The following is a 22,016-nucleotide window of genomic DNA, read 5'->3' as shown; positions in this document are numbered from 1 at the left end:
CTTCTGCCTTGTCCCACTCTTTCTGCTGCTGTAATTCAAGCCATCACAGAGACCGGTATGAGTGAGTATTGTGAATACCCTGAGTGCTGTTAACCGGAGATGTTTGGGTTGGTAGTGACACCCCAGCAGCTCCCTGGAGGCTCAAGTCTTCTGTCTTCCATCACAGAGACCGGTATGAGTGAGTATTGTGAATACCCTGAGTGCTGTTAACCGGAGATGTTTGGGTTGGTAGTGACACCCCAGCAGCTCCCTGGAGGCTCAAGTCTTCTGTCTTCCCTGTATCCAAAGAACGGTCTGTGTTTGCCCATGTCTCCATCGCAGTGTCTCCTTCCCTGCCCAGGTTCTTCTACTGAACACCTCCCCTTCCCCGCTCTTCTCTGGGTTTTCCCTCACCTTTTCCCTGAGGGTTTTCAAGACACTGCAGTCAGACACTCTTCTCTATGTCACTTGAATGGGACTCTGCTTTTAGTTTCCATTTTTTTCTGAGCTGTTCTCTTGGTCTACACCCAGAACTATAAAAGTGGCCACTTACAGGGGCTAGGACTCCTGGAGCATCTCTTCTCTAATTCTTCAGCTTTGAATATTGTAACTTTGTGTGCTCCAGCTTTGGTACCTTTGTTCTGGATGCATGACAGAGAAAAATTCAAGGCTATGCTGCAAAATGTTTGTCTTTCTTCTTTTAAGACTAACAACCATACCCCATGCTTTTTTCCTCCTCTCTCTATGTGCTGTAGCTTTTTCACACCTCTCCACTGAAGAACTCCTTCAGAGGCACTAAAATGAGTCCTTACTTCTTTGGCGAAGAGGTGGTTAAAAAGGAACAGGACTGTGAGGGGGAGATGGGGCTGTGGAGCTGAGCAAGGCTGAGTCAAGACAGAGCAAAAGGCAGCATCGGCTGAAGTCAAGGAGAGGTAAGGGCCTGGAGGGATAGGGGAGGGAGGGCTTTTGGAGCCTGTCCTTCATTGACTGAATAAATAACCCACATGGCAATAACAATAAATAATTTTATGAGGAGCTAGATAAGCTTTTAAGGGGAAAAATGGTAGGGGGTGTAACTGCAAATTGAGGAGGAAAGCAGCAGAGATGGGTTTCCCTGTTGCCGTCTGTCCTCTATTTGGCAGCAGCTCATTTGTGAAAAAAGCAATCAAGAGTAGTTTTATGATGCTACGACATTTCAGTGACTTACACTCAGTGAAAATCCTTGATGTTTCTCCTTTAGCTAGGTTTTGCTGTTCAGATTTGAAAGCATTTCCCTGTCTTAAATCCTATTTTGTTAAAACTGGCAATGAGTAAGATCACAAGTTCCTTAAGAAAATCCTCTGGGCTTCAAAAGGGATGTGTTCATTACCCTTGTAATTAGCAGGGAAACTTCATCTTGACAGGGCACTCAGTCCCCTCTAGTTACCCTCCTCACAGCTCCTTAATCACCGGGTGCCATTCGAATTGTAGACTGCCACTATTTAATGTGTATTGTAGAAAACACTGATTGTATTTCAGTGTGAAACACTTAAAGATCTGGGCCATAAATATTTCCATCAACCTGTGTCTCTTCCACCCCCAGGACTCCACTTCCTGCAATACAGCTAATCCCTCAAAATGCAGTTTGGATTTTGCTTTCTGTGGAGCTGATCCTTACGTGAAGGAAAGGTTACCTTGGGAACAAGGTTAAATGGTAGGCTCATGGACCTACTCTCTTATTTCCCCTTTATGATGGAAATGTAAGATGTTGTGAATGGTTCGTCATAACATATGCCAGCAGAAGCATGCCAAAAATAGCAATCTGCAGCAGCACACAGTATGTAACACTTGCATACTTCTCCAAGAGTTAGGGAGATCATTGGAACAACACATGTCAGACGCTATTACTGTCATATTGCTGAGGCCATCTGTTAGAGGCCAAGATCAAGACCTGCTGCTTTCCTGGGAACAGCAGCTCCACAAAGGACGGTGGCAAATTAAACTAAATCTGCTCAGGCCCAGGGAGTTCATCTAACGGATTTTCTTGTTTTGTTTCAAGATTTTGTCAGGGATAAACACAGCAGTATATTTTAGATATTGCTCCAGGGGAACTCTGAGGAAACTCTTTTTAATTCTTTTTTGTTTGTTTGCTATGGGGTTTTTTTGGGGGACTAAATTGCAGGTCCAAGATAAGGACTGAATTGTCAGGACAGGATGTGCACATTTGCACTCACAGCTGTGCTTCTTGAGAAAACATGTTCATAACCAAAGTTCATACAAATGTGCACATGAAATTCTTTGCAGCTACTGAACAATAATTTGACAGCAACCTGGAGTTGAATATGACAACTGATTTATGCAGTTGACTACACAGACACAAATTTTTAAAGCAAAGCAAAGATTTTTGAGGCTCCATATGGAATTTGGATGCCAGTTCCTCCTAGTGGTCTTCAAAATCTCAGCTAGGATATCTGTTAATGTGTTTATTAGAAGTAAGAGGAAATTCTATGTAATTTGGATCCACAGGGAATTTTTCTACTGGCAGCAGTAGGCTGGATTTCACACGTACACTTACTGTATCAATATAGCTACTCACACACACATATATCTATTCATATACATATAGATAGATGTTTTCAATAGTATTAGCATAATGGCACAGCTTTTAGTTCCACTGCATTCATAGAAATTTACATAATGGGCATATGTTTTACTGATGTGTTTCGTAACAGTTCTAAACAGTGTCCTTGCTGGCACCAGAACACGGTACAATTAAATGTATTGATGTGGAAGATTGGAAGTCTCTGTTATGAAGACAGATGTGGTTCAAATGCCATGAAGTGGGAGCAGTTCACAAATGTAGGAAAATGACATCATAGATCTTGAACATTTTTGCAGAGGTTTTGTTTTGCTGCATGTTGGTTAAAGACTTGGACCCAGCTCCTACCCATCCTGCACTTTCCACTTAGTAGAGGAACTTGCACTACAAAAAGCCTCCAAAGCTTTGCTTTAACTCTGCTGCAGAAAGAGGTTCTGTTTTGAAACCTCAGGCTGTGCTACAGCAAAAGAATACTTTTCCTATGGACTCAGGATGTTCACAGTGAGTGCCTCACTCTGCTCCTTGAGGAGCCCAGCACAACGGGGTGCAATAGCAGGAAAGACCTTTCCAGAGTGGAGGAGGCTCAAATCTGGTACTAAAATAAGGAGAGAGCAGTGGGGAGTCTGCAGGGCAAGAGGGAGATGCTTGGGGAGGAGAGAGGACTTCTGGGGATTCCTGGCTGGCAGCACCTTGTCATACGCTTGCTGGCTATTTCCATGTTTTACCCAATGACTGTTTCATGTAAAATCTGTGGATGGCCCTTGGAGTTGGGGTAGGATCCAAGTCTCCATTTCCAGGAGAGCATTCTCACTGGCAGGACAGAGATCTGAAGCTTATTAACTACACTTTCAGGACCTTTTGCTTGTGGAGGTCACTCTGGAGAGAGGACAATAACTTCATGCTCACAGCAATTTTATAATCTACTGCTGTTCCATCCTCTGGGTCTCTTGCAGGAAACTGGTGTCAGAAAGATGCTGCTGCAGCTTTTGCCAGCAAGGAGTAATGATCCCAACTGCAGCACCCTCTGTACACATATCACTGTCTGGGGATGCTTGCAGTGCAAACTGATTATGCAGTGCAGAAGTACCTAACAGTCTTCTATTTATTTCCTTTGCAGGAGAAATTCCCCAAGTGGGTCTCTGTCAGTCCTCCCGACCATTTCTACTCATTGCATTGTTCAATCAGAAGTGTTAAAAATACATTTTCAGGAGCCTTGTTTGATTGAAATTCATTGCGTCCGAATTAATTCGGATGAGTTGGAAACCTATTAGCTCCTTGGAGGAGGGAAGCAGGGCGGAAGTGAAAGATGGCATGGCAGTTTTGGAGCCCAGCAAAGGGCGTGTTTGCAAACCACAGGTACTGTGGAGAGATTTGTCACCCCTGAGAGGTGCTAACCTAAAAGAGAAGCTTCCATAGTATGAAATAACCTCCCCTTCCCTCCCTCTCTGGGTTTAATCTTAGCATTATTTGGGGTAGAAGCAATTTTCTGATTTTTGAATTTTGTGCCAAATGACAAGCTCCCAGGACAGGGAATTTCAGCTCACTGAGACTGATGTTCTTGTCACTTTTACTGCCACTTCCAGCACAAATGGGGAGTGATGCCAATTTCCATGAGTAGCTTCTGGCATCTGCCACCAAAAGGGACTCTGGGGGAATCCACCAGCAGACTAACTCCAGCTGAGGGACCACACAGCTTCCAGCATCTCCAGTCTGGGGCAGGTGTGCCAGTAGTCAGGATGACTGACCTCAGAGGACTGTCTTGGATTAATCAAAAGCTTTAAATTCATTGTCTGGCAGAGGGTGGTATTTTTTTGACTAATATGTGTTTTGACAACGTGTTCAAACAATTCTGAAGATTTCCCACAGCCTAAGTGCTCATGTTACCTCCTTGCTGGCACTTCAAAATATTCTCAAGTTCCATTTAATATCTTGCCTGCATGTGACCAGAAAAGCTCTCAAAAATTGTTCCACTTTTAAACTCATGGAAAAAGAACAGTCAATTCTTAAATGATCTGACCAGCACTGAGGCAATTTCTATATGTTTCATAGTAAGTGGTAATAGAGAACTTTCGTAAAGCAAACCCTAAACCATCCCAAACTGTGCTTTCCCATGAATGAATTTCATCACAAAAACTGCCTGCGTGTGGACTGCAGGAGCTCAAACACAAGATGTGTTAACATGAAGGCCGTGTCCAATCTCAGTCATAATGACACAGAGAGACAGTATTTCTAGTTCCACTGCCAGACACTAATTCATTCCTTGCTGCAAGTGGTTTCAGTCCCAGCAGAGAAAGAGGCAGCTCCGCCATCGGGGCTATCCAATTATGTGTAATTTTTCAGGAAAAGCTGTAAAAAATATTTTCCTTCGTGAGCCTGAGCTTGAGCTGCATATCTCTAGTGACACAGTATTTTCGTTCTGCATGGCTTTTTGTGGTGTTTCACGATGTGACAGGTTTCAAATATTTAGTGATTGTAAGATTAAAATGCGTAGTGTAAAGGTGGCAGAAGGATGATGTGTGTGTTTGCTGCTTTCTTGCTTGATTTTCCTTAGGTTAGAAGAGGGCAGAAGAATCCAGATAAACCAAAGCTAAAATGTGTTTTTTCAATATTGAGGAAATACAGACTTACTTGTTTACACTTGGAATATTCTTTAATGAAGGCAACCCTTGGAGTAACAGTATATATGGGGGAGGCTGAGGCTGGATCTATTTCTCCTAAGGGAATTGTGAATTAATATGTGTTCCTCTCTTTTCCTCTAATTTCTTTCTGCTGGTAGGAAAAATTGTATCCATAACGTAGCTTCAGTCCATGTCATTTAATATCCTAGACTGGTCTCCCCTTGGGATGTAGGGGAAGTGGGAAGAAGGAGTATATTTAGAAAAGGAGATAGTTTGTCAAGATTTAAGGAGCATTTTGGTCAAAACAAGATCCCTAAAATGCACTGGATTCAATAGAGATTATTTTAAAAATGTTTCTAGAAATTATGCTCTGCTTTTGCTGCATTCTATGGTTTCTGGATTCAGGGATGGAAAAATTACAGATTGCCTTACTAAGCCACGGTATTGTAAGAAACAAATAGTGCCAAATAGCCTGTCCCTGCTGATGGCTGTCTGTGGGTCCTCAGGGAGAGAGTAAAAGAAAGTGGGCAAATCCCTAGGGAGCCTTGCCAGCACCCAGCGCTGGTGGCCCAGCTCCTGGTGTTCTGCCTTGGTGGTGGGGAACACCTCTCCTTCCTGGGGAGCTGATCTGGTGGTACACATTGTCCTTTTGGGTCCTCTGTCATGCACCAACTCCTCTTTCCTCTGCCAGTGTAGTGACTCTACCCAGGAGCTCCTTGTGCCTTTGGAAATGAGCTGCTGTGCTTCACCCTTGAAGAATAGCCACCCAGAGAGGGGGCAGCTATTAAGCCCCTTTTTTGACCTGAATCTTACCTGGTTTATTTCAGAAGAGGTTGTTGCCTTCCATTGTGCCAAATGCCTGCTCCTTGAAAGCACAGAGTCACAAAGCCATTCAACACACTCTCACATCACTAGGGGGAAACCATTTATTCATTTTATGTGCTTTTTCCCCTGGGAAAGCAGTCCAAAGCCTGAAGTGTCATTAGGAAAAGCAAGAGGAATACTGACAGTTCTTGTTTTGCAAATTGTCAAATGAACCTATTTCTCACTGTTGCTAGTAATGTCTTTCATTATGGCTTTAATGAAATTGCATTGACATATTTATGGTCTAATAAAAGAAAAAAAGATACCCTGGAAAAGAAGTTTTCAAAAGCTGAAATGTTTTAATAATGGTTTCATAAATTATTTTGATTTTTTTTAGTCATAAACTTTGGCAAAATGAGTGTCATATTATTCAAAAATGCTAATGAAATGGTCTCTGGACTGTGCCATTTAAACCTGTAAGATGTATTTTCTCCTGCCTCTCCTTTAAATTCAATGCCCTTCATTTTTAACGTCAATGGGAAGCTGGCTACAATGTATTGTATCTTCTTCCCACACAGACCATTTATCCACTATTATGTTTTCCTACTCTCTTATCACTGGGAAAACAGCACTTTGACACACCATTTTATGATTTATACTTTTAAATACCCACCTGATCCAGTTTTATTATGTCCTCAGTTGTTGAATTCATCTTGAGTTAAAGTAGGGACTTAAGCATCTGTTTTGAAATTGTTAGGGATTAGCCAGAAAATTTTGTAATGATTCTGATGAGCATCTGTCAGTTTTTTTGTGGGGCAGTGGTGAGAGCTTCCAGATAGATTGTTGTGTCTGGTGGATTTAGATCTGGACTCTTCCTAAACCTAGGACCCAATCTGTTAATTGTACTCATTTGCATGAGCACAGTTCTGGTTTCAGTAATAGATAATGTATAATTTTTTTAGTATTTTTTTTTTTTGTAAACTCATAAAATGAGTCTGACTGAGAGCTTTGTATGTTCACTTCACTTCTATGAGTCAGACAGTTGCTGTATCCAGCTCAATTAACATCTGAATTGGCTTTTATGAAAAAAAAAGGCTCTTGGTTCTATCCCAGAGGTCACAGCAGACTAAGAAAATAAAGGTCATGTTATATCTTGAATTCAGGATGTACAGATGTTATAAAAAGATAAAATCTGAAATCCAGAAGGAAAAGGAAACCTTATCTGCAACTATGCTATGTATATGTAAATGGTAACAGATGATTTACTGGTAGTATCTTTTTTATTTTTCCTTTTAACAAAGAAATGTCATAAAAATAGGCAAAAGAAAAAAACTAAAATGGACCAATGAATAACAATACATACTCAATCTCTCTTAAATATGCAACTAGAGGAATATATGCTAGTTTCTTAGGATATGACTAGTAAATATATTGAGACTTAGTGGCAAATCTGCCTTCTTGGAACAATAGTTCCTATATCACAGATGAAAATAAGAATATATGCATCAAAAATAAAGAAGAGAAACAATACATATACCCCTGAGACCTCTGTATAATTCAAATCAGTTGTCTGCAAGAGAGTTAGAAAATACTTCATACATTCAGGGAATAAAGCTTTCCATCAGAGAAATAGAATAGATATATCTAGGATGTATCAGCATTGGTCTCATATTTCCTTTCTCTGGGGTTTACTCTGATGTCATTTCATAGTAGCCTTACTTTTCCCTTTGAAACTCACCATTCTTAGCTCAGATGCAGGGACAAAGAACATTTCAGAGGCAGAGTTCTTGGCACAATTTTTGCTCATGTTGTAATTTCATCCTGTTTCACATTTTCAGTCTCCTCCTCTGCCTGCTCCGACTTCTGGCTGAGCAACTGCAGAATTCACCATGTTTGAGACAAGTCAAGTGCTAAGCTAATAAATAATCTCATCCTCTGTGAGGTGGTGGTGGGGGACATGGTGGCACAGAGTACATGGAGTTTGGCCCATTTTTTCAACAAAGATGTGTGTGATAGTTTTCAAAGTTTTTGGAAGGGATTGTCGTTTAAAGCTGTTTGTGGTTCTTACAAATGTATTTGTTTATCTGCTTATTCAGATACACTTGTTCTGTCTGCCTGTTGTCTACCTGCCTATTTATGATCAGCAAGCCTCAGGAGTGTGGCTGCAGTGGCTTACATACTTGTCTAAGTGTCATGCTTAGATTTGAGCCAGTTGATATACTGAAATCTACCTACTCCCTGTTTCTCACTGGTAATATACACAGCACTTAAGTGAGTGTAGTCTCCAGGCATCTGAGTGGGATGTTCTGTTCAGTCTCACAAAAGGCCACTGTAGCTGAGATGGAGTAAATGAGTTACCTAAAGTCACATGTGGTGCTTCAATAGGAACAGGAGCTGCAGCAAATTTCTTTGGTAGATCATTAAATATACGACTGTAATTGCCAGCAACCAACAAGAACAGAATATGAGCGTGTTTGTGGTTTAGCATGTGTATGTGTTTGATCACTAGTTTACAACATAATAATCCCATGCATTTATGGAAACCATTAGCGATTTTCCAAGGATCGTAAGAATATAGGAGCAGAGTTACAGTCCTGTGTCCTGCCTTTTGTGCCTTAGAAGAAGATGAAGCAATTCTGCAGCAAACAGGTTGGAGAATAGCCAGTCTACCCAAGTAGGGCTTGGCTTTCATGGGATATCTCATCTGAGTCTCAAATAGAGACCTGCATGATTTTAAAGCAACACCCTTACATACAGAAAGAAGTTTTGAACTGTGATATATGCTTAGCCTCAACTGCAGGTTGAGGTGCTGAATCTCCCTGGTCTTTATTTTATAAAATGTCTTATGTTTCTTGTGACACAGAAATACCTAAAACATAAACCAAACCACAAATATAATTTAGCAGCTTTCATTAGAAGCCCGTACAAACTAGGTAGGTCAGTTGTTACCTCTGAAAGGCCTGGAATTGATTTGTTTGTCAGAATGGTATAAATGTACTTAGAGGTGTTCTAAGGATGATTTTAAATGAGAGATTCATAAACTAACAAACTTTGTAATTTATGTGTACAAAAATGTACCGAGTATGTAGTGTATTTCTTACTAATTTGCAGAGGCTACTCTATGTCTTCAGGAAACACAGAGATTTGAACATAGCTGTTAGCTAAAATTTTAGTGCAAAATTTAGAACTGAACTAATTTCTAACCTAATTTCTGACTACTAAATTCTATATTGTTTATTACTTTGTCCAAATAATTGCTGATTTGATAGTACTCCTAATCTGTTTTAATGGTGAGGTAAATGTGTCTCAGACTGTATCAAAAGAGAGTATACTTTTCATTTAATGTGAAACTTCAATAGTAACCCTCCCTGTTTTTTTACAGGATTGATCATTATGTTGGAGAAAAAAAGTATCTTTTTCTTGAATGCTATTTAGTTTTAAGAGATGATAACACACAAGAAAAAGAAGATATTTTTCTTGCACAGAAGTAAATAGCAGCCATTTGATGAATCATTGCCGCAAGTGTAGCAATTAAATTTCACTCCTCAGGCACTTTGTTTTGAATAAAAATATTGCACAGTTCCTTACCAGTGTTTCCTATATAGATTTGGATTTTGTAAGGAATAATGGAAAGCTGGACATGCAGGCGTGTTTGTTCTCCTGATTTGTAAAAGGGGAATTGTACTGTGAGGCAGTTTGGAAAAGAAGGGTGTCTGTGCAAGGAAGCCAAATTTGAATCCATGCCTGACTCCATAAACATCTCCTTTATTCTTCATTATCCACCACAGAAGGTGAAGTGTCTTTGTGTTTGTTAAATCATTGGTCTCGGTCTTACTATTGCCAGTCAGTGTCTGCAGCCGTGACACTGCATCTGTCTGTGAAGCTGAATTCAAAACACCCTCACTCTGGCTCAGAAAGCAAATGAAAGGCTTGGGTCAATGGATGACAACATTTAGAACAAGAATTTAACTGGTTGCTTGAGGGTAAAGGGGTTTGCATTTGCTTATTGATCCCCTGATCCCCTCAGGCTGAGCCACATCTCATTGTGACGGCTAAACTTTGCTATGGATCTGAACTGATGTAGCTAATGGAGATGGACCTCATGCCTCTGACCTTTCCTGGTCCTCCCTGTCAGACTGGACTGGTTATTCTCCAAGCTGAACCTGGGGCTGCCTTTGCTGAAACCCATGAGCCAGTGCTTACTGCATAGATCGTTTTTAGGTGTCTTTGCTTTAGAGCCCACTGCATACATTACAACCGTGGCGTTACAAGTGTAAATTCTCAAATAACAAACTATTTACCTGTAGATTCAGTATGCTCTGGCATCTGTAGATATCTGCTCTCCCCTGTTAGTCCAGAATAACACTGTAAAGGTCAGCTCAGGGCAGGAATCACCAAAATTCCCTACTCACATTATGAAATCTCTCCTGGTTTTGTTGTTGTTTTAGTGGAACCTGTAGTTTCTTCTAAAGGAATGCCTGCTCCTCACAACTCCTCTAAAAATCTCCCTGAGGTTTTCTATGTGATAAGTTGTCTCTAAAATAATTTCATGAGTAAAGCTGGTACAGTATTTCAGATATGTTCCTGCAGAGAGAGTAGGACCGTTGCAGGAAGGGGGTTGCCTGGATCTGTTGTCTAATAACTCTTCATCTATGATAGAACTTAGCATAGCTACAACAGGATGAATAAATTGTTCTCAGTCATCTACCAGTGGAAATTTCTCTTCACAGCATCACTTTAAAAAGGAAGCAGTTCCCTTAAAATGTTAAATTGATGTTCCAGCTGAGAAAAATAACAGTAACTTTTGAAAGAGAATTTGATTTTTGTACTCTTCTGGTTTAATACCTGGTATCCTTAGGTATCTGCAAATATATCCTGAATACATAATCAGCCTATGCTGAAACCAGCACAAGTTTCATATCTCTCTTGTAAATACAATTCCTACAAAGGCTGGTTGCCCTACCTCAATACACAGAACCACTGCATGAACTTACAAAGTGCTCTGAAATCCTTTAAAGTATAGTACTTTTGAATAAACGACATTCTGCAGTTTTGTAATGTCGTGTGGATAAATGCCTCTTTTACTAACTGTGAGGGGACTACAAAGCTCTGTTGTTGTAAAAGTTTGATTTTCCATTTCTTGGGGCTGGAAAATAGAATAGAGACTTGTCCTAGCCTTCTGGCAGAATTGACAAATCATTAATTCCATTGATTTCCATGGTAGTGAAATTTATCAAAATGAAGTCTATTTGTATTAGCGAAAAAGGTTACATGCCATGGCATTGAAAGCTTTCTTCTTGCTTTTATACTTTCACCTTTATTTATTTGTTCTTTTTGAAGCACTGTTACATACTGTCAGGTGCCTAGAAGCTTCAGACAAAGATTTTCAGGGAGAATCTCCTGTTGAGTCATGAAGTGCAGAAAGGACCCCCTGGCTTTCTCAACTCCTTCTCAGAGAGGAGTCAAGGTGTGGCTGGATCCAGTCCTAGTCCCAGACTTGGTCAACCGTTTACGTCTAAAAGAGTAATTGAGCCTTTATATGACTTTGTATTGCAGGTTTAAGGATGGCAAACCAATTAATTATTTTTTTAAATTGATGATAATGATTAGACTAAAAGACTTTAGTCTGAATTTAATTTAGTCTGAATACTATTACTACCCAGTATAGATAGTAATAGCTACAAGTATAGTGCACTATTTATTAAATCAATAATTTCCAAGATAGCAAAATAATTATTAAGAGAGATTGACGTTACCACTACCTATGACTGTGGCCAAATATCTTTCACTCAGCCTCGAGGTGTAACCTTGAGATGCATCCCCTCTCAAGTGAGGAATCTCGACATGCACTCCTAGAAGGGGTATAATAGAAATTCCTGCTCTTAAAAAGTGGGACTGTGCTTTTATAATATAAAGTGATTGATGGTCAGTCATATGTTGCTAGGCCAGCTGTATCAGCTCAGCAGCCTTTAGCTCAGCAGCTCTGGATAAGTTATCAGTACTTTCACTTGTTGGTTCCTTTATCAGGAACATTTTCTGCCACATCCTCCCCAGTGAAAGTTCCTGTCAGGATACGTTGTTTTTCATATTCTCAAAGTGCTTAACTTTGGGATTGTTGTCAGTCTGGTCTCAGCACTCTTCAACAGCAAAAGCAGCATGACCTCCCTTCTACATCCGCTGATACAAATAGGGTAAAGTTTGAGCTGTTTTACCCCCACTTAGGCAGAGGAGCCTGCTTTGTGTGTCTTGTAAAGAACCTAGAGTGGTTGACTATGAAGCCTTCTTGTCCACTGCACTCAATGCGCTTTATGTCAAAATTGCAAATACATCAAGTGCTGAATGAATGTTTGCCAGTCTTCAGAAGGATTTGAGAGGAGAAAAGGACTGTGTGCAGCAGGCAAGCCCACTGCACTTCTACCCCCACCCAGCCTGCAAACTTCTGCGATGAAAAGGTCATTTGAAGGTGTTTTACTAGGAGCAAATTTCCTTTTTTCTTGATTTCAGGAAGAAAACACTCCATTTCCTGCTTGGTGGGCTTGCCCCATTCCAGCAGGTGTTGGTGCTGGCTGGTGTATGTGAACACAGCTGCAGCTGGAGTGCTGGTGGTTCACAGCACTGGTGATGCTTTGCAGGGAGTGCTCTGCTGCTGTGCTGTGCTTCCACTGGAGATCAGCCTCTGGATGCCATGGAGGTGCACAAGAAGAGGAGGGTTAAGGGTGATCTCTGATTAAAGTTCCATTTGCTGATTCTCTTCACCAATTTATATCCAAGTGCTATTTTGCTAATTAATGACTGCTCATGAAATGCCATGTGTCAGCAATGAATCACTTATTTTTGTTGCACTTCAGTAGTATATGGCTAATGAGCAAGGACAACTCATATAATTAAAGCCTAAAATAGCCTTGTCGGTAGGACACAATCAAGTGTTTATATCTTGCTGCAGTAGGTGGACCACAGTATATCAATTTCCTGTCTTTGCCTTTGGTGGTTTTACAAGGAAAAAAATTGGAAAGTTTAAAAAGTTTGGGATAATAAATATTTTTTCAATGGTAGTAGTATGAGGAATTGAATTTCATTTTAAAAGAACTAAAATCCTGCCAGTTACCTGTATCTAGCATAACCTTAAAATAAGACTGTCTTAATTATTGCCCCTAATGGGCCTCATCAAGCTCAAAACTAATTAAAAAAAAATAAATAAAATGGAGAAACAGCCTGGATGAAATGGGGAAGGTTAGTAAAAAGTTACAGCAAAATCTGTAGTTTGTGTCTCCACAGCTGCACGTAGGTAGGAAAAGCGAGAAACAGGGATGAGCCCGCTGTGAATGTGCGTAGGCAGCTGTTCGTACTTTAAGCAATACTGTGAAAAATCTGCCACTGAACCAGTAAACCAGCAAATAGAATTTCTCCTCTTTGACCCAGTCAGTGTTAGCACAGCTGGGATCTTGTATTTTCATTCATGAGAGGTAAGATCAAGCCTCTGGAGAACATTTGGTCCACCCATGCACGCTGCATCCCTTTCCCCACAGTGTTATACCTCATGGTCTGAACCATTGATGTCGACCACTAGTGTTCGTCACAGATGAGGAAAAAAAGAATCATATTTCTGAGAAAGCAATTAGAATCTATTAGTCAAAGTACCCAATGTTAGTAGTGACACACACAAAAAGACATTTGCAAATGGTTTCTTAGATGCAGCAGTGGAAAAACTGCATCCCATCTCCTCTGTCAAGAAATAAATCAGTTCCTTGTGAACCCACTTATTCTGATAAGCATATAAGGGAAGGGGAGGAATATATGTAGTCTATATTGAAAAGATAAGGCAAAAAAGAGACATAATGGAAGGCATGGGAAGAAGGATAGCCCCTTTATTTCTTAATTAATATTAATATTTCAATGTTCAGGATTTTAAGTTTGTAATAAAAACCAGTTTTATGACGTTCCTTCCCACAAGAGCCCCTAACATTTCCCTCCCACTCCCTTTGGCACACGCCTATGTGGGAATTCAAGTTTCTATAAAGGATCAAAAACCTTGGCCACCAGTTGTGACCACTACTGCTGAAAAAGAGCAATACAAGTGAACATCTCTTTTCCTCGAAATAGGATCTGAACAGTTTCTCACTGTGACCAGATCTGATCTTGGTGCTCAGCAGCAATGACAGCTACAGCTGTCCCAACAGTGCATTGGATAGAGCCTTTGTATTGGCCTCATGCAGAAGTTTAAAAAAAAAATCCTGCGAAATGAGGATCATTTCTGAAACGACTTCTACAAATTCTCAGAAATCTTTGTGAGTGCTTGAGAAAAGCTCTCACTCTGGGGTGTAAAGCACAGTGGGATTTTAATCTCTTTATTTTCACAGGCTTGTTTAGGGAAAATACTCAACTCAGGTTGAGTGGTGAAGACCTTAATCTCCTTATTGAGAACAGTACAGCCCTTCCCACCTGGACTTGCTTGAGTGTTAAGCTATGAAGGCAGACGTGCTGCCTGTATCCTATTCCCTTCATAGTTCTGCTGTGATCTCCAATGATATCCTGACACTGGAGAGTTGCCCAGTGATAAATTGGTAGACAATTCCTCCTGTTGACATCTGCTCTTCCACATTTGTTTAGCTCTTTGAATGCTGTTACCTTGCATTGACAAGGCTGTGGATAACCACCCTCCATCTGAGCAGTGAGATTGTGAGAGATCTTGGATGGAATGAATTTAGATATTTCTGGTCTCTTGACTTCCCTTTTGGTCAAGTCAAGGTTCTTTGTAACTGAAGAGTAGAGGCAGGGATAAAAGTATGAGACTGTTAGAGCATCTGCAAAATGGGCACTTCATGTTTTTAAAAAACATGCACTGTTGTGGAACAGAAGTGTAATATATGCCATTAACATTAGCATCATTGAACACCCTCTAAACTGCAGAATGGTGAGAAAAAATTGATATGAAAACAAGAGAAAATGAAAACTGTAATAAGCTCTCTGCATAAGAAGGGTGTTATAAATATAAAGGCTAAACTGAAACAATGTGAAGAATGATATATATTTCCTATTTTAAAGCTAAGACTGATTCTCTGTCTCTAACCCCCAAAGCTGTGACAAAAACTTAATGGTGTGAAGCAGAGACACCATGTCAGACTTCACTCTGCATCCCTGGGTCTGGATGATTTATCACTTGCAGCCATTCTGTTTGCTATTAATTAAGTACAAATGTTATTTTAGTAAGTTAACTTGACTGTGCTCCATTCCCTGTTGAGCTTAGTTGAAAGTGAAAACAAAAGGCCTTTATTGCAGCTGCTGTAAATTCAGGTCCCAAATGTGTTTCTTTGCATTTGCACACCCATAAAATGAAAACAGGCCTCAGTTCTCTGCTATAGGTGCTCCAACACTTGTGTATAGACCTTGTTGTAAAAAGTGATTACTTCTTAACAAATAAGGCGCATGTATCATAACACAACCACATGGATGGATGTGATCTGGATGGTGTTATGAGAGAATTCTCTCATTTTTTCCCCTCTGACAGCAGACATATGGGCTTCTCTTTATGCTTTGGAGAACAGTGGACTGTTGACTGTTTAATGATGGGAGAGTGACGTTTGATGCTGAGAAGGCCCTGCTGGAAGTGTCCTCTGGGAGACAAGGTTCAGCACAAAGGTATTTCTTGGAACTGAAGCTGACTGCCAGCCAGGCTCTATCTGTAGTTCTGATGGCTCTGGAAATGTCAGTAATGTCAACCAAAATAGAAGGTTTGTGAGAGAGGAAGACAGAGCATCTTGCTGAGCTATGGCAACAACAAACCTTAGGCTGAACGTGAGCTACTACTACCTACCAGCACAGATTTCAGAGAATGCACCCCTTGACACAACTTTCCTGGTAACATGTCCCCGCTCTGCTGGGAATTCAGATAGACACATACCCATGGCAAGGTGTTTTTTCTTCTTCAGCTCTGTTGAGCATCATTTCCTGTTCTTCCTGTTGTGTCAGAAGAATCTCGGTTACCTTCTGGTTTATTCCTTTTTTCCTTCTACCCGCAGAACATTAGAATATTCTCCCATTTTCTTTTTATTAATGGCAGGTAGAAAGAAGGAAAGATAAACTCCAATAAAGAGTCTCTGAGCAACTGGATGTCTTGCTGTTTGAAATATGCTGAAATACAAGATACTGATGACTGATGTGGCTTTTTATTCTCTAGTCATCTGACTATAAAGGTAAATGCTTTCTTCCTTCTTGTACAGCGATGATAAATTGAAGACAAGATGTGTTTGGGTGATGCAGGGGACCAGACACTATTCAAACACAGGGTGCAGAGGATTTTGTCCCTTCAGATGTCTAAAAGTCCCACTGAGCCCTCCTGCTAAAGAGCCCCTGCACGAATGGAGATGTGCAGTGTGGGTGAGCTGAGAAGGGATGCCCAGGGGCATAGAGACAGTGGGAGTTAGAAACCACAAGTGGTTTCCAGTCCTTTTGTCTGGGCTACAAATGTACATCTTGTATCTGTTCTTTCCTATGGGTTCTCAAGGGTTCTGCTGCAACTCCTGCTCCAGCAAAGGAGATATCTAGTTTTTATTCAGGATAGAGATTAAAGCATCTCCATCCAATTCCATGCTGAATGGCTGTTTGGCATATTCTTGTGCTGAAGTTCTGAGGAGCCAGTTCATACAAGGTGCTTTGACTAACCACTTTGCTCCTCAAATCATCCCTAAAATTTAAATTACCCAGACAATCCCTCAACTCCCAGTTCAGCTCATTAAGAAGTGTGGGTCTCTGGGAACAGCAAACACAGCACAGGATACCTTGCATGCAGTGTTATCTTTTTGTATGCTGATTTTAACAGCTTTCTGAAAAAGAGGTTCAATTACAGTTTGCCTTGGAAGAGGCTTTTTCCTGAGCTGCTGAACCCTCTCGAGCACTGTTTACAGGCCAGTGCCTGCCAGGGTTTGATGTTTGCTGGAGGAGGTCCAGCCCATGGGCAAGGCACCAGTTCCAGCTCCTGCTGGGGGGGGCCAAGCATCAGACGTGCCATGAATGTGAAGAAGAACCTGGGGGCTTCAGAAAGACTGCACCCCACCCAGAGAGATAATCTGAATGTCTAAGGGAGCTTCCCAGGGCCAGAATTTCTTGCTTTAATGACAGTAAGAATTTTAGCTGGTTGAAATGAGGATACATGATGGGAGAAATTTAGTCTTGATGGAATATTGTTATAAACATTTTATTATTACTTTTCACACTGAAGTGGTTCATTGTGTCTCAAGAGAACCATCATTAGACATTTCAACATACTTTTTATTCAATTCAGAAATTACCAGAGTGGTTTTAATGAAGTTCAAATAAACCCAGTATGAATACTGCGATACAAAACAATTATTTTGTTCAAAAATCAGGAATAAAATCAAGCAAAAGTATATCTGAAGATTACAAAGATAATTTCAAAGAAAATAGAAAGATAAATGAATGAGCACAGCTATCATTCCCCTGAATATAATGAAATGTGTTTTATGACTTTTGGCTGTAATCACAATTAGCAATACTCAGGGCTATCTGCTTGGCTGTGTGTGCAAATCGGGATGTGTGTGTATGAGAGAGTAATAGCGGCTGTACAAATTAATTTCTTGTGAAGAGCTGATTGCTCCACCTGTTATAGTCTGTCTACATCCTAAATTCCCATCAACTGTTGCCGATTAGTTCACAGAATGTAATTGAAGAATGAAAATAGAGAGCAAAATGTCTGATTTATAGTCTGAATTGGTTATGCCCAGTGATTTTTTTTTTAATGGTGGTTCAAATATTCTGTTATTAAATTGATTAAATAATTAAATGCTGCTACAAACATGTCAGATGGTATTGCACATCAATTTTCTACTGCTGAGTGGGACTCTCATTTACATCCCAGCATACTGAATATTACTAAAGTTGGTGCTAGTCTTGGACAAGACTGCTAAAGAACACTAAGGAAAGAAGGGATGGATGAAAATACGTTCTGTAAACAGTTGTCAGTGAAAAACATAGCATGGGCAGATCATGCTGTTTGCATGTGCTTCATTTGTCTTAAATAAAAGGGTTTTCTTTGCTGGGATGAGCAGAGCTGAAAGTATAACTGGTTCTAAAGGGAAAAGATGATTTTCAATGATTCCTTATTTTCTTTAAAAATAGTTTTGTGACAATACAATCACCAGACCACAAGCTGCACTGTTTATATGTTTATTCAGTTGGAGAACTGAATCTTTATTTGAGGAAGCATGAAAAGTTAAGACTTGAGAAATCCCTAGACTGAAACAAAGCCACTTTCTGTAAATCACAATGTTAGTAAAGCAGATAAAGTAAAAACTGTTTTTCGGGAAAATATATAAGCTGATAAAATCCAGGTGGACCTGTGGGAAATTAGCATAGCAAACTTATAAATATTGTCAGCTACAGCCAGAGAAAAGAAGATCCAGCTGCTGTGTCTCACTCCCCACTCAGAGCTGAGTCACTGCAGGAGCTGTGCTCCCTTTGGAGCATTGTAGTTGAGCTCCCTTTCTTCATATCTGATGGCAGCTGAATTTCTGTATTTGTATTCAACCCTTTATTCTTTGTTTACCCTGAACTTGCTTGGAGTCTATTTAAGCTGTGCTAATGGCCGTAGTCTGATTTAATGAATAATCTCCTGAAGATTCATGGTCATTGTCTGGGTTTACAAATTTCTGAAGGAAGAGAAAAACCTGTGCCTGCCTTTTCAATGGTTTTCTGACATGTTATTTGGTCCACTTGCCATTCTCCACCCATGTACAGAGAAGAGGGGGTAGCAGTTTGTATATCATGCTGTGCTGGTTTGGCTGGGGTAGAGTTAATTTTCTTCACAGTGACTAGTATGGGGCTGTGTTTTGGATTTGTGCTGAGCACAGTGATCATAATACAGAAAAGCTTTTACAGAGCCAAGGCCTTTCCAGCTTTTCGTACTGCCACGCTGGTGAGGAGCCTGAGGGTGTGTGGGAGGTTGGGAGGAGACACAGCCAGGACAGGTGACCCCAGCTGACCAAAGGGATATTCCAGACCATAGGACATCATGCTCAGTGTATAAAGTGGGGGGAAGAAGGAAAAAGGGGGGGACATTTGGAGTGGTGGCTTTTGTCTTCCCAAGTACCTGTCACGTGATGGGGCCCTGCTCTCCTGGAGATGGCTGAACACCTGCCTGCCCATGGGAAGTGATGAACTAATTCCTTGCTGTGCTTTGCTTGCATTTGTGGCTTTTGCTTTCCCAGTGACTAACTATTAATCTGTGTATAAAAAATGTTAAAAGGAGCTTGAGAAAGTTAAGTTCTTTGATACACTGTTATCAAGAATATAGCTGTCTGGTCAAAAGAAGACGGTTCCTTCGTTGACACAGATCCCTTCTCAAGAGGATGTATTTCTTGGAAAGATATACTGTGACCAATAAAGTTTTCAAAATCAGTTGAGAATTTTTGTTGCTGTCTTTTTCTATGATTTTGGATTTTGTATATCTCAGTTTTTAAGGGCATTCTGAATGCAGTGTATATATTCTGCCCCTAAGACTTTACTTCTTTTTCTCTTAATATATTCCATTAATTCAAAAGAAAACCAAGGCAGAGGCTGAAGATCTATTTCTTGTATTTGGCAAACAGCAATTCCATGCACAGGTTTGCCTTACAGCAAATGTAAGTCTCTCATTTTTAAACATTCATATGGACCCCAAGTATCAGGGCCACAGTGCCTGCTTCCATTTTCTCATCTTTTTTCTTGTTCACTGAGTATTTTGAGGATTTTAGTGCTCAGTGATTTATAACTTGCTTGTAAAGGCAGGAATTCCTGATGCTGCAGTGATGGCCAGATGCCTGGACACCTCCCTGCTTGCTGTCATTTTACAGATGCAAAGCAGAGGGTTTTTTGCAATTTATCATTAATCATAAACTGTCAGACTCAGGTATAAAGATTGGAAATCGCTTAATGTGCTTCAGGTTCCCTTTTCAGACCGGTTCTGAGCTGAGTGAGTGCTCACTATTCTCTGAATATGTGTCAGAGTGGATTGCATTGAAGTTCTTTTTTTACTTGCTGTTGAAGAGATTAATTAAGAACTTATGGTTCAGTGTGCCGTGAGAACTTGGGAATTTGACTCACTCGGTCGGAAAGAATGAACTACAGCTGAAAGGATGATAAAGGAGATAAAATTGGCATTGTGATTTTGAGGCAAAGGTTCCTCCAGATTTATTTAGAAGAACAAGTTAAATAATATTGCGAACAAAAGCAGAAAGCTTATAAAAGGAAGAGCTTAAATACTGAAAAATAAAATTATTTTTCAGCAGTAAAGAAACTGGAGAAGGCCATTAGATCTCAATGACAAGTCAGCAATGATCACTACAGAAAATATATTTGGAATGGACATCTCCACAATTCAAGTGACTGGCTTAACTCCAAGCCTTAAAAATGATAAGTGTCTATATAGCTGCTAAGGTTTGTAGGCTTTTTGGGTTTTTTTTGGTAGAAATTGCTGTAACTAAGAGCAGGTATGATTGGTATGTGGAAGGCAGCATTTGTCATTACTAAACATGTTTGTTTATATTTACAGTTCTAGAAGAAGTAGCCAGCAAGGAAGATTTCAACTTGAAACAAATCGGCAGTGTTGTTAGAAGGTTTGAGAGTAGCTCCTCTGAGATGCTCTATTTCTGTCTTGTAAATACACTTCGGCAATTTCATGTAGTGCACGGAGAGCCAGGCATAAGTGTCTGTACATCTCAGTTCACTCAGCACTATTGGATCTGAGAATTGGACTTTGGTGTACATTTTATTAAATGCAAAACTGGGAAACAGAGAAAATTTCTAAGCCCTGTGTCAGTGAACCACACAGCAAAAGCGTAATTATAAAACTATGATAAATATTTATGTGCTTAGTACATATGAGATATCCTATCATTCTATATTGCAAAATGCACATGCATTGAATAACAAAAGACTTAATACTGAGGCATTTTCTGCTTTGTAGATTACTTTAGGCTACCACAGCCCACCTGCTTTGGAAGCAAGATTATTTTCTTTCGCTACAAGTGAATGTTTTAAGATTTCATGTGCACGGAGAAGTAAGCACTTACTTGTATCTGACAAGGAGATATATATGACATGGTGTATCCAGAGTCAATTTATTCATGTGGTGTATAATTGTCAATTTTAGCAGGTGGAACCTCCTCTCCTTCTATGGACAAAAACCAAATCTCTTTTGTACTGTTTGCTAGGCTCATCCTGATTCTTATTCCATCAAAACAAACTCTGAGATATAAACTCTACTCCTCTGCAGAAAATAAAATCCCTACAACCTTTTTTTAATTTTTTTTGTTGTGAATGGAAATAAAGAAGGTTGAGAGATAAGTCTGGGAGCTATAACCATAGAAATGTATTAATGAAACTGTCAAATAATTCCTTTGAAGACACTTTTTAGCGTGTATTTCATAAAAGGAGCAATTTGTGTGATGCCAACCATCATTAATTGAAATTTCTGTGCCTCCGCTTTAATAAATTTGCTTCAGTTACTTGATCCTTTAAACTCTCCCATTAAGTGGCTGCACTTGTTAAGGGAATGTTAAGGGAATCTTGTTAAGGGAATGGTGTGAAGCTTGTGGTCTGTGCTGAATTCTGTCTAAAATCTGGGTCCACTGATGAAAGGAGGTTCCCATGCACTTACAGTGCAAATATGCATCTCCCTTTCTGTGGAGAATGGGGTGGAGAAAGAAGGCTGGAAAGGGTGGCTTGGGCATATATTTCTGCAGAGCTTGGTCATTCTGCTCTCTTAATAACCTTATCTCATTCCCACAATGACCTGAGCATGTGCTTGGTTCTCATGTGGCTGAACAAGGGTTTTAGCATAAAAATGTGCTTTTGAGTGCAGGATCAAGCCCACAAAGATATACTAAGTATGAGATAAGCAGTGGCTTGGAAGGAGCTGACAACAGAATAAAAAATGCATCAGGATGTGCATCACTGGCTGGAGTCTCTCAACTGGAGCAGGTTGGATAAGGTTTCCTAGGGGAATAGTCCAGCCCCTTGTCATCACAGGCCAGAATACGTTTCCA

General features: G+C 40.2%; 1 long non-coding RNA gene across 1 annotated transcript; it reads left to right on the top strand.

Moving 5' to 3' along the window:
• Nucleotides 1-526: 526 nt before the first annotated feature.
• LOC121659444 lies at nucleotides 527-15,979 on the top strand. The gene is made up of 3 exons (XR_006014331.1): nucleotides 527-911; nucleotides 1,562-1,672; nucleotides 15,485-15,979. It is a non-coding gene; the product is annotated as an uncharacterized LOC121659444 (long non-coding RNA).
• Nucleotides 15,980-22,016: the final 6,037 nt, after the last annotated feature.

This window comes from Corvus kubaryi, unplaced genomic scaffold (assembly GCF_017639235.1).
Source record: "Corvus kubaryi isolate FWS band 111438036 unplaced genomic scaffold, C.kubaryi_AGA036_p1.0 137, whole genome shotgun sequence".
Taxonomy (NCBI): domain Eukaryota; kingdom Metazoa; phylum Chordata; class Aves; order Passeriformes; family Corvidae; genus Corvus; species Corvus kubaryi.
Note: the sequence above shows the minus strand (reverse complement) of the source record. Positions and strands in the feature narration are given on the sequence as shown.